Here is an 11,571-nt window from a genome sequence, read left to right on the forward strand (position 1 = left end):
ATTTGGAAGTTTCCCAGTATGGTGCAAAAACCTCACATGGAGAGGAAGTTTATAAACTGCCATTCAACAAGAAGAAGAAAGGCCGGCTACCCATCCTGCATGATTCCTCCTGGAGCTTTTTTATTTTCCCAGCTAGACCTATCTATTTATAAGTTTATCTTTAGCATACTAAGTGGTGAGAAATACTCAGATTGGCCAGCATATTTTCATTCAGTGTGGAGAGAAGCCATTTGAAGACTGAAGTAGCATACCAAGGAAAAAAACAACCTGACATAAGAAAGATGAAGAAAATGCAACATCCTTGACTTTGTTCCTGAGGGCTGCAATGTTTCCAACTCACTTTAATAAAATAACGATGTTTTCAAATCTCTGTTAGATTTATACAAAAAAATCTATAGGTTCAAAGAATTTTTTTCACCTCTCCATGCCAATTAAATTATTTGAGATCAAAAAGCCCCCAAAGTAGCTTTTATAAGAAATTAAAAACTAATGTTTGAAGACTTTTAAAAAGTCAGCTATTTTTAATTCTTATTTTATGATCTGGTAGTACATAGCAAAATATACAGGAAATGTTATATCAGGTAATTAATAAAACCTATTTATGATTTTACTAAGGCATTAAGCATGGGGAGGCAACCAATTTAATACAAAAAAATACTCCAGGTTATTTCCTGAAATACAGAGTTTTCTATTTCATTGACAGTTGTAGTGACATTTGCAAACTTGAAATTAAATTATGCCAAGTCTGCCTACACTTTTGGAATAATCTCTGGGGAAAAAAACTCAAGGGTGACAAATTGTCATTATAGTACTATATGCAATAATATCACATGCAATTTCTTACTACTTTGGTTTTTTACTCAAAAATTTTATCCTATTGTCTAATCTTAAACTTGGCTATTGTGAAAATGTGATATTTTTATTTATTGAATTGGTTGGTTAATAACCCTTGCTGTTTTCCAGACATTTATCTAACCACTTCAATTAATTCATTTGTCTTAAATGAATTAAGACAGCAAATCTGAAAATGAGTTCTGTAATTATTCTCATTTTACACATATAGCTACTGAGACATATTAAAACAAAGTAATTTCATCAAGTTTATGCAGTCGGTACCAGAGAAAGTATTCAATTTCCAGAAGCTGTGCTCTTGGTGCTTGTATTTTGTTACCGTCGATGAACAAAATTTTCTTGGTATGTATTTTTCACAATATTTTTATGTTCTAGAGAATAATAACTATAGTGGCCAAGATTTGTACCAGGAATTTTGCTCCATGGCTTGGAGCCAGCCACACATGCTAGGGGAAAAGGGAGCTCAGATAGAGAAGGGAACACCAAATAAAGGGTGTTGGGAGGATCCTCCCAGGATGGGAGAAGCATACTGAAAGCAGACTATACACCAAACATGATTGCCACTCAATGCTTCTTTTGCAAACCACAACACCCAAAAGGAGAAAGAGAACAAAAGGGGATGCCCTGCCACAGAGGCAGGGTGGGATGAGTGAGATGGGGGGTGGGAGGGATACTGGGACCCATAGTGGTGGAAAATAGGCACTGGTGGAAGGATGGGTACTTGATCATTGTATAACTGAAACCCAAGCACAAAAAAATTGTGAACCTACAACTGTACCTCATGGTATTTCACTAATAAAAATTTAAAAAATGCGTTTTAATTTGAACTACCTTTTGTGACCATTAAAATTTTGTGGCACGATGTTTCGCATTAGTGGGGGAAAATACAAACTCAATACCCAGTCCTAGAGTTATTTGCACATAGGACCCATGCATCATTTAGATTGTGTGTGTGATAGACAGTAACAGAAAGTCACAGACAACAGTGGGTTAGCAAGGTCAATTAATGTTCACTCATAAAAAAGGTTACTGGAATTAGGAAGGAAGCCATCTCTGGTATTAGGGATAACTATCATCAAAGACTTTTCTAGGTTTGTTGCTCTGCAATAGTACCCTCTATTTCTTGAAATATAAAGTTATTTCAGATGCAAGCAACTTCAGTTAAAAGAAATGAAAATTAGAGGGCAAAAAAAAGATTAAAGATAGAAAGAGGGCATTTCTATTTTTTCTTTTTAGGTCACACCTGGCGATGCACAGGGGTTACTCCTGGCTCTGCACTCACAGGGGTTACTCCTGGCTCTGCATTCACAGGGGTTACACCTGGCTCTGCAGTCAGTAGTTACTCCTGGCGGTGCTCAGGGGACCATATGGGATGCTGGGAATCAAACCAGGCTTGCCCGCGTGCCAGGCAAATGCCCTGCCCTCTGTGCTGTCTCTCCAGCCCAGAAAGAGGACATTTCTGAAAGCTCAATATACCTCTGACTAAATCTAATGTTTCATTATCATTTTGATACATCTAGCATCAAATAAAACTGAGATATCTGGTGTTTTGCTACATAGCTAGGTACCCACTTATAATTGGAGTTTCTAATGGAAGAGAAACATGAATGGAGCACATTTATTAATGTGAATCTAATAGTTTCTGGAACTTCCAGGACATAACTCTTAATTTTCATTTACAACTTGGGAAATGGTGAATTCTACAGAATTGCCTAAATGCTACTATTCTCTTCTACATAATTGATTTATTTTATCATGGACCTATATATAATTATTTTCCTTAATATTTTTATTGGGGGAAAAGTCTTTTTACAAAGTGTAAATGCTTATACCCGTGAGGAGTGCAAGGTTAACAAATCATGCTCACCCTCCAGATGCCTATGTCTGCATCATTGCCATTGGCCCTTTTTCATCTCTCCTTACTAACTGTGGTAAACTCATTTTTGCCATAGAGTCTTAGAGTTTGTTTAATATTGGAACTGTCTGTCGCCTTATTTTTTTGTTGTATGTTATATATGTGGGATCATCTGGTATTTGTCACTCTTCTTACTTATTTTGCTTTGCATGAAATCCTGCAGTTCCATAATAATTGTAGCAAGATTCTATTTTTTTCTAATAGTTGTATAGTGTTCTATTGTATATATGTACTATAGCTTTAATTACTTACCATCATTGGACCCTTGGATTGCTTCCAGATCATGGTTACTGTGATTAGTACTGTGTAGATGTATCTTTATAAATTAGTATTTTTGGTCCACTGTCCTCCCATTGTTCATCAATTCACTTGAGCAGACACCAGTAATGTCTCCATTGTGAGACTTCTTGTTTCTGTTTTTGGCATATTGAATATGCCATAGGGAGCTTACCAGACTTGCCGTAAGGGTGAGATATTCTAGTTAGTTTGCCAGACTCTCCGACAGGGGTGAAGGAATCAAACCTGGGTGGCATGCAAGGCAAACACCCAACCTGTGCTATGGCTCTGGCCCAGTATTTTTGGTATTTTTGTTTTATGTCTTTGGTCTTTGGACCAAGCCTGGTAGTGCTCAGGGCTATTCCTGGCTCTGCATTCTGGATTACCCTCTGGCAGTGCTCAAGTGACCAGAAGGATCACCAGGGTTGTGGCAGCTACAGTTATATGCAAAGCAAGTGTCTTACCTTCTGCACTATATTATTTCTATGTCCAATGGTAAAGATAAAGGTAAAGGCCCTCCCGTTGATCGTCGATTTGCTCGAGCGGGCCCAGTAACATCTCCATTGGAGACTATGTTGTTACTGTGTCTGGCATATCGAATACTCTCGGTAGCTTGCCGGGCTCTCCGAGAGGGGCGGAGGAATCGAACTCAGGTCGGCCATGTTGGCCGCTTGTAAGGCGAACGCCCTACCGCTGTGCTATCACTCCAGCCCCCCCCCCCCCAAAAAAAAAGCAAAAAGAATGTCCAATGAACTTGTTTTTTTTTTTTTTGTTTTGGAACTCTTCATAGCAGTGGAATTGCTGGATGGTATCAGACATTTATTTTAATTTTTGAGAACTATATTTTCTGTTTTCCATAGAAAATAAACTGCTTTATATTTCTCTCCCCTCCCAGAGAGTCCGGCAAGCTACCGAGAGTATCTCGCCCACATGACAGAGCCTGGCAAGTTCCCCGTGACCTATTCGATATGCCAAACACAGTAACAATAAAGTCTCCAATGGAGACGTTACTGGGCCCGCTCGAGCAAATTGATGAACAACGGGAAGGCCTTTACTTTACTTTACTTTACTTATATTTCTCTCAACAATAAATGGATTTTTCTGGCTTTTTATTTGTTCTTTTTTGTTTTTGTTTTTGGGCCAAGCCTGGCAGGGATTACTCCAGCTCTTTGCTCAGGGATAAATCCTGACAGTGCCTCAGGGACCATATGTGGTGCCAGGGATCAAATTCCTGCATACAAGGATGCCTTATGTACTATAATATCTTGCGTTTTTGATATAGGCTATTCTCACTGGTGTGAGGTAATACCTCATTGTTATTTTGATTTCGGTTTTTATTATCATTAGCAATGATGAGCAAATAACCTATTCCTTAAACATGTGCAATAAAAAGAATCCATCACTATACCTATAATCATTCTCTATCCCAAAGATAATATTATGTGCCATTTGTTTTATCTTTCAGTTTTTCTACTTACTTTATAAATGAGAATTTTTACATTCTTTTCTATGATGGCTTTCTCTTTTCTATATCTAAAAATGCCTTGACACTTAAGCATCCCTTAAATATTTTTTCAATGAAAGTCCTTTACTTTTTACCACTGACTTGCGAAAGTACCTGAGATCAAAATGTTCCTTCTTAGCAACAACAACAATGAAATAATAATAACTTTTCTACTGTCAGATGACTATTCTTCTAGAACAGCCCACTGCCAGGATCCTCCACTCACCATCTGAAGTTCCTCTTTCTTTCCTTAGTAAAGTCATTTTATGGTGACTGTCTCTCCTCCACACTAAGCATTCAGGGTGTCTGCTTCTTATCTGATTTTGTGCATTAGGGTCATAGAAATGTTGCTAAACTAGGAAGACACTAGTAAATGAATGGAAACAATATGGAAAGGAAGTGGGGCCAAGGAAAGTTTTTTATTTTATTTATTTATTTATTTGTGAAACACCATGAGGTACAGTTATAGACTTACAAATTTTTGTGCTTGGGTTTCATTTATACAGTGATCAAGTACCCATCACTCCACCAGCACCCATCCTCTACCACCACGGGTCCCATCATCCCTCCCATACCCATCCCCCCCATTCCACCCTGCCTCTGTGGCAGGTCATTCCCTTTTGTTCCCTCTCTCTCTCCTTTTGGGTCCTGTGGTTTGCAAGAGAGGCATTGAGTGTCAATCATGTTTGGTCTATAGTCGACTTTCAGCATGCTTCTCCCATCCTGGGAGGGTCCTCCCAACACCATTTATTTGGTGCTCTCTACTTTATCTGAGCTTCCTTTTCCCCTAGCACGTGTGGCTGGCATCCATGTAATGGAGCAAAATTCCTGGTACTAATCTCAGCCACTCCTGGGTGTTAGTCTCCCATTTTGTTGCTCTATGTTCCCCAGATGATGCAACATTTCTGTGTCTATCCCGCTTTTTCTGACTCATTTCACTTAACATGATACTTTCCATGTAATACCAGTTGTATGTGAATTTCATAACTTCATCTTTTCTAACAGCTACATAGAACCCTACTGTGTAAATATACCAAAGTTTCTTTAACCAGTCATCTATTCTTGGGCACTCAATTTTTTTTCAAGATTCTGGCTACTGTAAAGAGTGCTGCAATGAACAAACAAGTGCAGATGTCACTTCAACTATACTTTTTTTGCTTCTCTGGGATATATTCCCAGAAGTGGTATTGCTGGGTCAAACGGGAGCTCAATTTCTAATTTTTTGAGAATTGTCCATACTGTTTTCCAAAAGGGTTGGAGCAATCGCCATTCCCACCAGCTGTGAGGAAGGGTCCCTTTCTCGCCACATCTGCGCCAGCATTGGTTGCTTTTGTTCTTTTGGATGTGGGCCAGTCTCTGTGGTGTGAAATGATATCTCATTGTTGTTTTGATCTCCATCTCCCTGATGATTAGTGATGTAGAGCATTTTCTCATGTGCCTTTTAGCCATTAGGATTTCTTCTTTGCAAAAGTTTCTGTTCATTTCCTCGCCCCATTTTTTGAATACCACAGCGGTAGGGCGTTTGCCTTGCACACAGCCAACATGGCCGACCCGAGTTCGATTCCTCCGCCCCTCTCGGAGAGCCCGGCAAGCTACCGAGAGTATCTCGCCCGCACGGCAGAGCCTGGCAAGCTCCCCGTGATGTATTCGATATGCCAAACACAGTAACAACAAAGTCTCCAATGGAGACGTTACCGGGCCCTCTCGAGCAAATTGATGATCAATGGGAGGGCCTTTACTTTTACTTACTTTATTTTTTGATGGGGTTGGGTGTTTTCTTCTTGTGGAGTTCAACTAGAACCTTGTATATCCTTGATATCAACCCCTTGTCGGATGTTTATTTGGCGAATATCCTTTCCCATTCTGTATACTGTCTTTGTTCCACAAGGGGGCACCCGGATTTGAACCGGGGACCTCTTGATCTGCAGTCAAATGCTCTACCACTGAGCTATACCCCCTCTGCTGGCTGGAGCGATAGCACAGCGGGTAGGGCGTTCGCCTTACAAGCGGCCAACATGGCTGACCCGAGTTCGATTCCTCCGCCCCTCTTGGAGAGCCTGGCAAGCTACCGAGAGTATTGGATATGCCAGACACAGTAACAACAAAGTCTCCAATGGAGACGTTACTGGGCCCGCTCGAGCAAATCGACGATCAACGGGAGGGCCTTTACCTTTACCTTATACTGTCTTTGTATTTTAGTCATTGTTGTTTTGAGATGCAGAAGCTTCTTGGTTTAAGATAGTCCCATTTTGTCTATCTCTGTTTTCACTTGCTCGGCCAGTGGCATGACATCTTTGAAGATACCATTAGCTTCAATATCATGGAGGGTTTTGCCAACTTTGTCTTCAATGAACTTTATGGATTCGAGGTCATAAATCCATTTTGATCTTACTTTTGTGCATGGCATTAGGCAGAGATCTGAGCCCATGTTTTTGCATGTAGCCATCCAGTTTTGCCAGCACAATTTATTAAAGAGGCTTTCCCTGCTCCAATTCACTTTTCTTGTCCCCTTATCGAAGATTAGAAGATCATATGCTTGGGAGGAGATGTCAGTATGTTCAATTCTGTTCCATTGGTCTGCCGCTCTGCCTTTGTTCCAGTACCATGCTGTTTTAATTATTACTGCTTTGTAGTAGAGCTTGAAGTAAGGGAGGTTGATTCCTCCCATTTTCTTTTTCCCAAGAATTGCTTTAGCTATTCGTGGGGGCTTATTGTTCCATATAAATTTCAGGAGTGTTTGCTCCATTTCTTTGAAGAATGTCATGGGTTTCCTTATAGGGATCACATTGAATTTGTACAATGCTTTGGGAAGTATTGTCATTTTGACAATGTTAATTCTCCTGATCCATGAACAGGGAATATTTTTCCATTTCCTCATGTCCTCTTTTATTTCCAGAAGCAGCGTTTTGTAGTTTTCTTTGTACAGGTCCTTTACTTCCTTAGCTAAGCTGATTCCCAGGTATTTGATTTTCTGGGGCACAATTGTGAATGGGATTGTTCTTCATGTCACTTTCTTCTCTTTCACTATTTGTGTACAGGAAAGCCATGGATTTTTGGGTATTGATTTTATAGCCTGCCACTTTACTATACTAGCCTATTGTTTCTAGGAGTTTGTTGGTAGAGGTTTTAGGGTTCTCTAAGTATAGTATCATATCATCTGTGAACAATGAGAGCTTAATTTCTTCCTTCCCTACCTGGATGTCCTTAATGTCTTTTTCTTGCCTAATCGCTATTGCAAGTACTTCCAATACTATATTGAACAGTGGTGGAGAGAGTGGGCATCCTTGTCTCTTCCCTGATCTTAGGGGGAAGGCTCTCAGTTTTTCCCCATTATGGATGATGTTTCCTCTAGGCTTGTGGTAGATGGCTTTAACTATATTGAGCAAAGTCCCCTTTATCCCCATTTTGGCGAGGGTTTTCATCATAAATGGGTGCTGGAACTTGTCAAATGCTTTCTCTGCATCTATTGATATGATCATATGATTTTTATCTTTCCTTTTGTTGATATGATGGATTATGTTGATTAATTTCGAGTGCTGAACCATCCTTGCATCCCTGGGATGAATCCCACTTGGTCATGGTGTATGATCTTTTTGATGAGTTGTTGAATTCTATTTGCTAGTATTTTGTTCAGAATCTTCACATCCGTGTTCATCAGGGATATTGGCCTGTAGTTTTCTTTTCTTGTGGTGTCTTTGTTTCCTTTTGGTATTAGAGAGATATGGGCTTCATAGAAACTGTTTGGGAGAGTTTCTGTTTTTTTCAACTTCCTGGAAAAGCTTGAGAAGAAGTAGCAGTATGTGTATGTCCTCTTTAAATGTTTGGAAAAATTTGCTAGTGAATCCATCTGGACTTGGGCTTTTGTTTTTGGGAAGACTTTTGATTACAATTTCAATTTCCTTGATGTGAATAGATCTACTCAGGTACTCTATATCTTCTTGATTCAGCTTTGGAAAATGATTGGAATCCAGGAATTTATCCATTTCTTCTAGGTTCTCTTGTTTCGTGGCATACAGACTTCAAAGTAGTCTCTGATGATTGTTTGAATTTCTTTGGTTTCTCTTGTGTTTTCCCCATTCTTATTTCTGATTCTATTTATTAGGGTTCTCTCTTTGTTTGGAAAAATTTGCTAGTGAATCCATCTGGACTTGTTTTTGGGAAGACTTTTGATTACAGTTTCAATTTCCTTGATGTGAATAGGTCTATTCAGGTACTCTATATCTTCTTGATTCAGCTTTGGGAGATGATAGGAATCCAGGAATTTATCCATTTATTCTAGGTTCTCTTGTTTTGTGGCATACAGACTTTCAAAGTAGTCTCTGAGGATCTTTTGAATTTCTTTGGTTTCTGTTGTTATATCCCCATTCTTATTTCTGATTCGATTTATTAGGGTTCTCTCTCTCTCTGTTTCTTTGTGAGTGTTGCTAGTGGTTTATCTATCTTATTTATTTTCTCGAAGAACCAGCTCTTGGTTTCATTGATTTTTCAGATTGTTTCTTTGGTTTCCATGTCATTGATTTCTGCTCTAAATTTTATGATCTCTTTCCTTCTGCCCAATTTGGGCTCTTTCTGTTGATCCTTATCTAATATCTTGAGCTGTGAAGTCAAGTTGTTTATGTGCATCCTTTCTTCTGTCCTGAGATATGCTTGCAGAGCTATAAATTTTCCACCTAAAACGGCTTTCGCTGCATCCCATAAGTTCTGGTAGCTCGTGTCTTCATTCTCATCAGTTTCCAAGTATCTTTTGATTTTGTCCTTGACTTTCTTCCTGATCCACTCGTTGTTCAGCATTGAGTTGTTAATTTCCAGGTGTTTGATTTGGTTCTCCGTGTCTGTATGTGATTCACTTCTATTCTCAGTGCATCATGGTCTGAAAAGATTGTTGATACTATTTCTATCTTCCTGATTCTATTGAGGTATGTTTTGTGGCCTAGGACATGGTCTATTTTGGAAAATGTTCCATGTGCATTAGAGAAGAATGTGTATTCTTTCTTTTGGGGGTGTAAAGCCCTGTATAGGTCTATAAGCCCTTTTTCTTCTATTTCTTCTTACAAAGTCAATGTTTCCTTGCTGAGTTTTGTTCTTGTTGATCTATCCAGAAGAGATAAGGCAATGTTGAAATCTTCAGCTACTATTGTGTTGCTAGCAATATCCTCCTTAAAATCTGTTAGCAGTTGCTTTAAATATTTAGCTGTTCCCTCATTAGGTGTGTATACATTTAAGAGTGTTATTTCTTCCTGTTGTACCGTATCCCTTGATGAAGAGAAAATAGCTTTCTCTGTTCCTTCTAATTTTTTTAAATGCAAAATTAATGCTTTCGGATACTAGTATGGCCACCCCAGCTTTTTTGAGGAAGCTGTTTGCTTGCAGGATTGTTTTCCATCCTTTGACTTTGAGTCTGTGTTTGCTCTGGCTGTTGAGATGAGTTTCTTGTAGGCAGCAGAATGTTGGGTTCTGTCTCTGAATTCATTTTGCCACTCTGTGTCTCTTAATTGGTAAATGTAGACCGTTGACATTGAGAGAGATTATTGTTATGGGATTTTGTGTCATCTTTCTGTAAGGGTGTGCTGTGGTTGTAGGGTTTGTCTTGTCATAGTAGCCTCTTTAGCCAGGACTAAGGAAAGTTTTCACCAAAGTGCCCGATTTGAACTCATGAAAAACTTGCAAGCTCTAGCCCAGAGGTCCCCAAATTTACTTGGCACTGTTCCCTTTACAGAAAAAAGATAAGTACTAGTCCCCTGCTCTCATCATAAATCTATATTTAATGGAACAAACATAAAGTATCACCCCATTGTACAATTGCACTTCAGCTAGTGCCACCCCCATCCCCCTATCATTCACCCCCTACCCCTGGATCATTATATTGTCTCTTATGAATCATATTAGCCTCTCTGGGAACACTGCACCAACCTACTAACCTGAAAAAAATGTGTTTTCTTGTTCATGTAAGAACAAGACTTTGTGAGTTTAAAACTATAGATGACAAAAAATATTTCTGTTTGATACCATTTTATTGGGCTGGAGCAATAGCACGACTGATATGGCATTTGCCTGGCACACGGCTGACCCAGGTTTGATTCCTCCGTCCCTCTGAGAGAGCCCTGCAAGCTACCGAGAGTATTTTGCCCGCATGGCAAAGACTGACAAGCTACCCGTGACATATTCAATATGCCAAAAACAGTAACAACAAGTCTCACAATTTTTTTTGCGAAGTTACTGGTGCCTGCTTAAGCAAATTGATGAACAATGGGAGGACAGTGCTTCAGTGCTACTTTTTTATTAGGAAAGGAACAATTGACTATTGAATGAGCAATGTCTTTGATGCACCCAGACTTAGAGATCCAGCTAAGAAATTCTCATATACTGTGGTCCATATTTATTATAGCATTGCATTTTTCATAGAAACTTTGTCCCAAATTAGTCTAGGAATTTTAACAAACTCTTTACAAACATATTTGCTTTACTTTGAATCAAACACTCTAATAAAAAGTATCTAAAATTCCATATCCCTTCTACCATCCCCTAATTCTATAACAGCCTCAACTATCTGGGCACTTCCTCTGCAAGAATTTTCAAGTATGTCCTCTACTATTGCACTAATCCAGTAAACTATTATTTTATTTACCTCAGGAGTAATTACCAGACAGGCTATTGTAAAACCTGCCATGGTGCTGAAACCCTAATGCTAATAAGCTATCATTATTGGAAGCTAATCCTATTTAGTTAGCCTAAGAACTCTAGGGGTCTAAGCTTGTAACATGGTAATTCTCAGGATACGACACCTAAGCCAAAAATGCAGACACAGAGAGGAGAGGGTACAATGGAATATTTGTAGAGCTTGGAATTACACTAATAGTCCCAACACTTTAAATTATGTGTCATTGGTATTCAATTTCTAATATTCCTTATCATTTTCTATAAGATGGAAAATAACTAACTCACTCATAATATTGTTTTATGGGTAAAACATAATTTATATTTGGCACATGATTTACTTTTAATGACTGATAGGTTTTATTATGTA

General features: G+C 38.9%; 1 non-coding gene across 1 annotated transcript; it reads right to left on the minus strand.

The window, feature by feature from the left end:
• Positions 1-6,433: 6,433 nt before the first annotated feature.
• Positions 6,434-6,505, minus strand: TRNAC-GCA (transfer RNA cysteine (anticodon GCA)). The gene has a single exon. It is a non-coding gene; the product is annotated as a tRNA-Cys (tRNA).
• Between the last annotated feature and the right edge of the window lie 5,066 nt (positions 6,506-11,571).

This window comes from Sorex fumeus, unplaced genomic scaffold (genome assembly GCF_029834395.1).
Source record: "Sorex fumeus unplaced genomic scaffold, SorFum_2.1 ptg000128l, whole genome shotgun sequence".
Lineage (NCBI taxonomy): Eukaryota > Metazoa > Chordata > Mammalia > Eulipotyphla > Soricidae > Sorex > Sorex fumeus.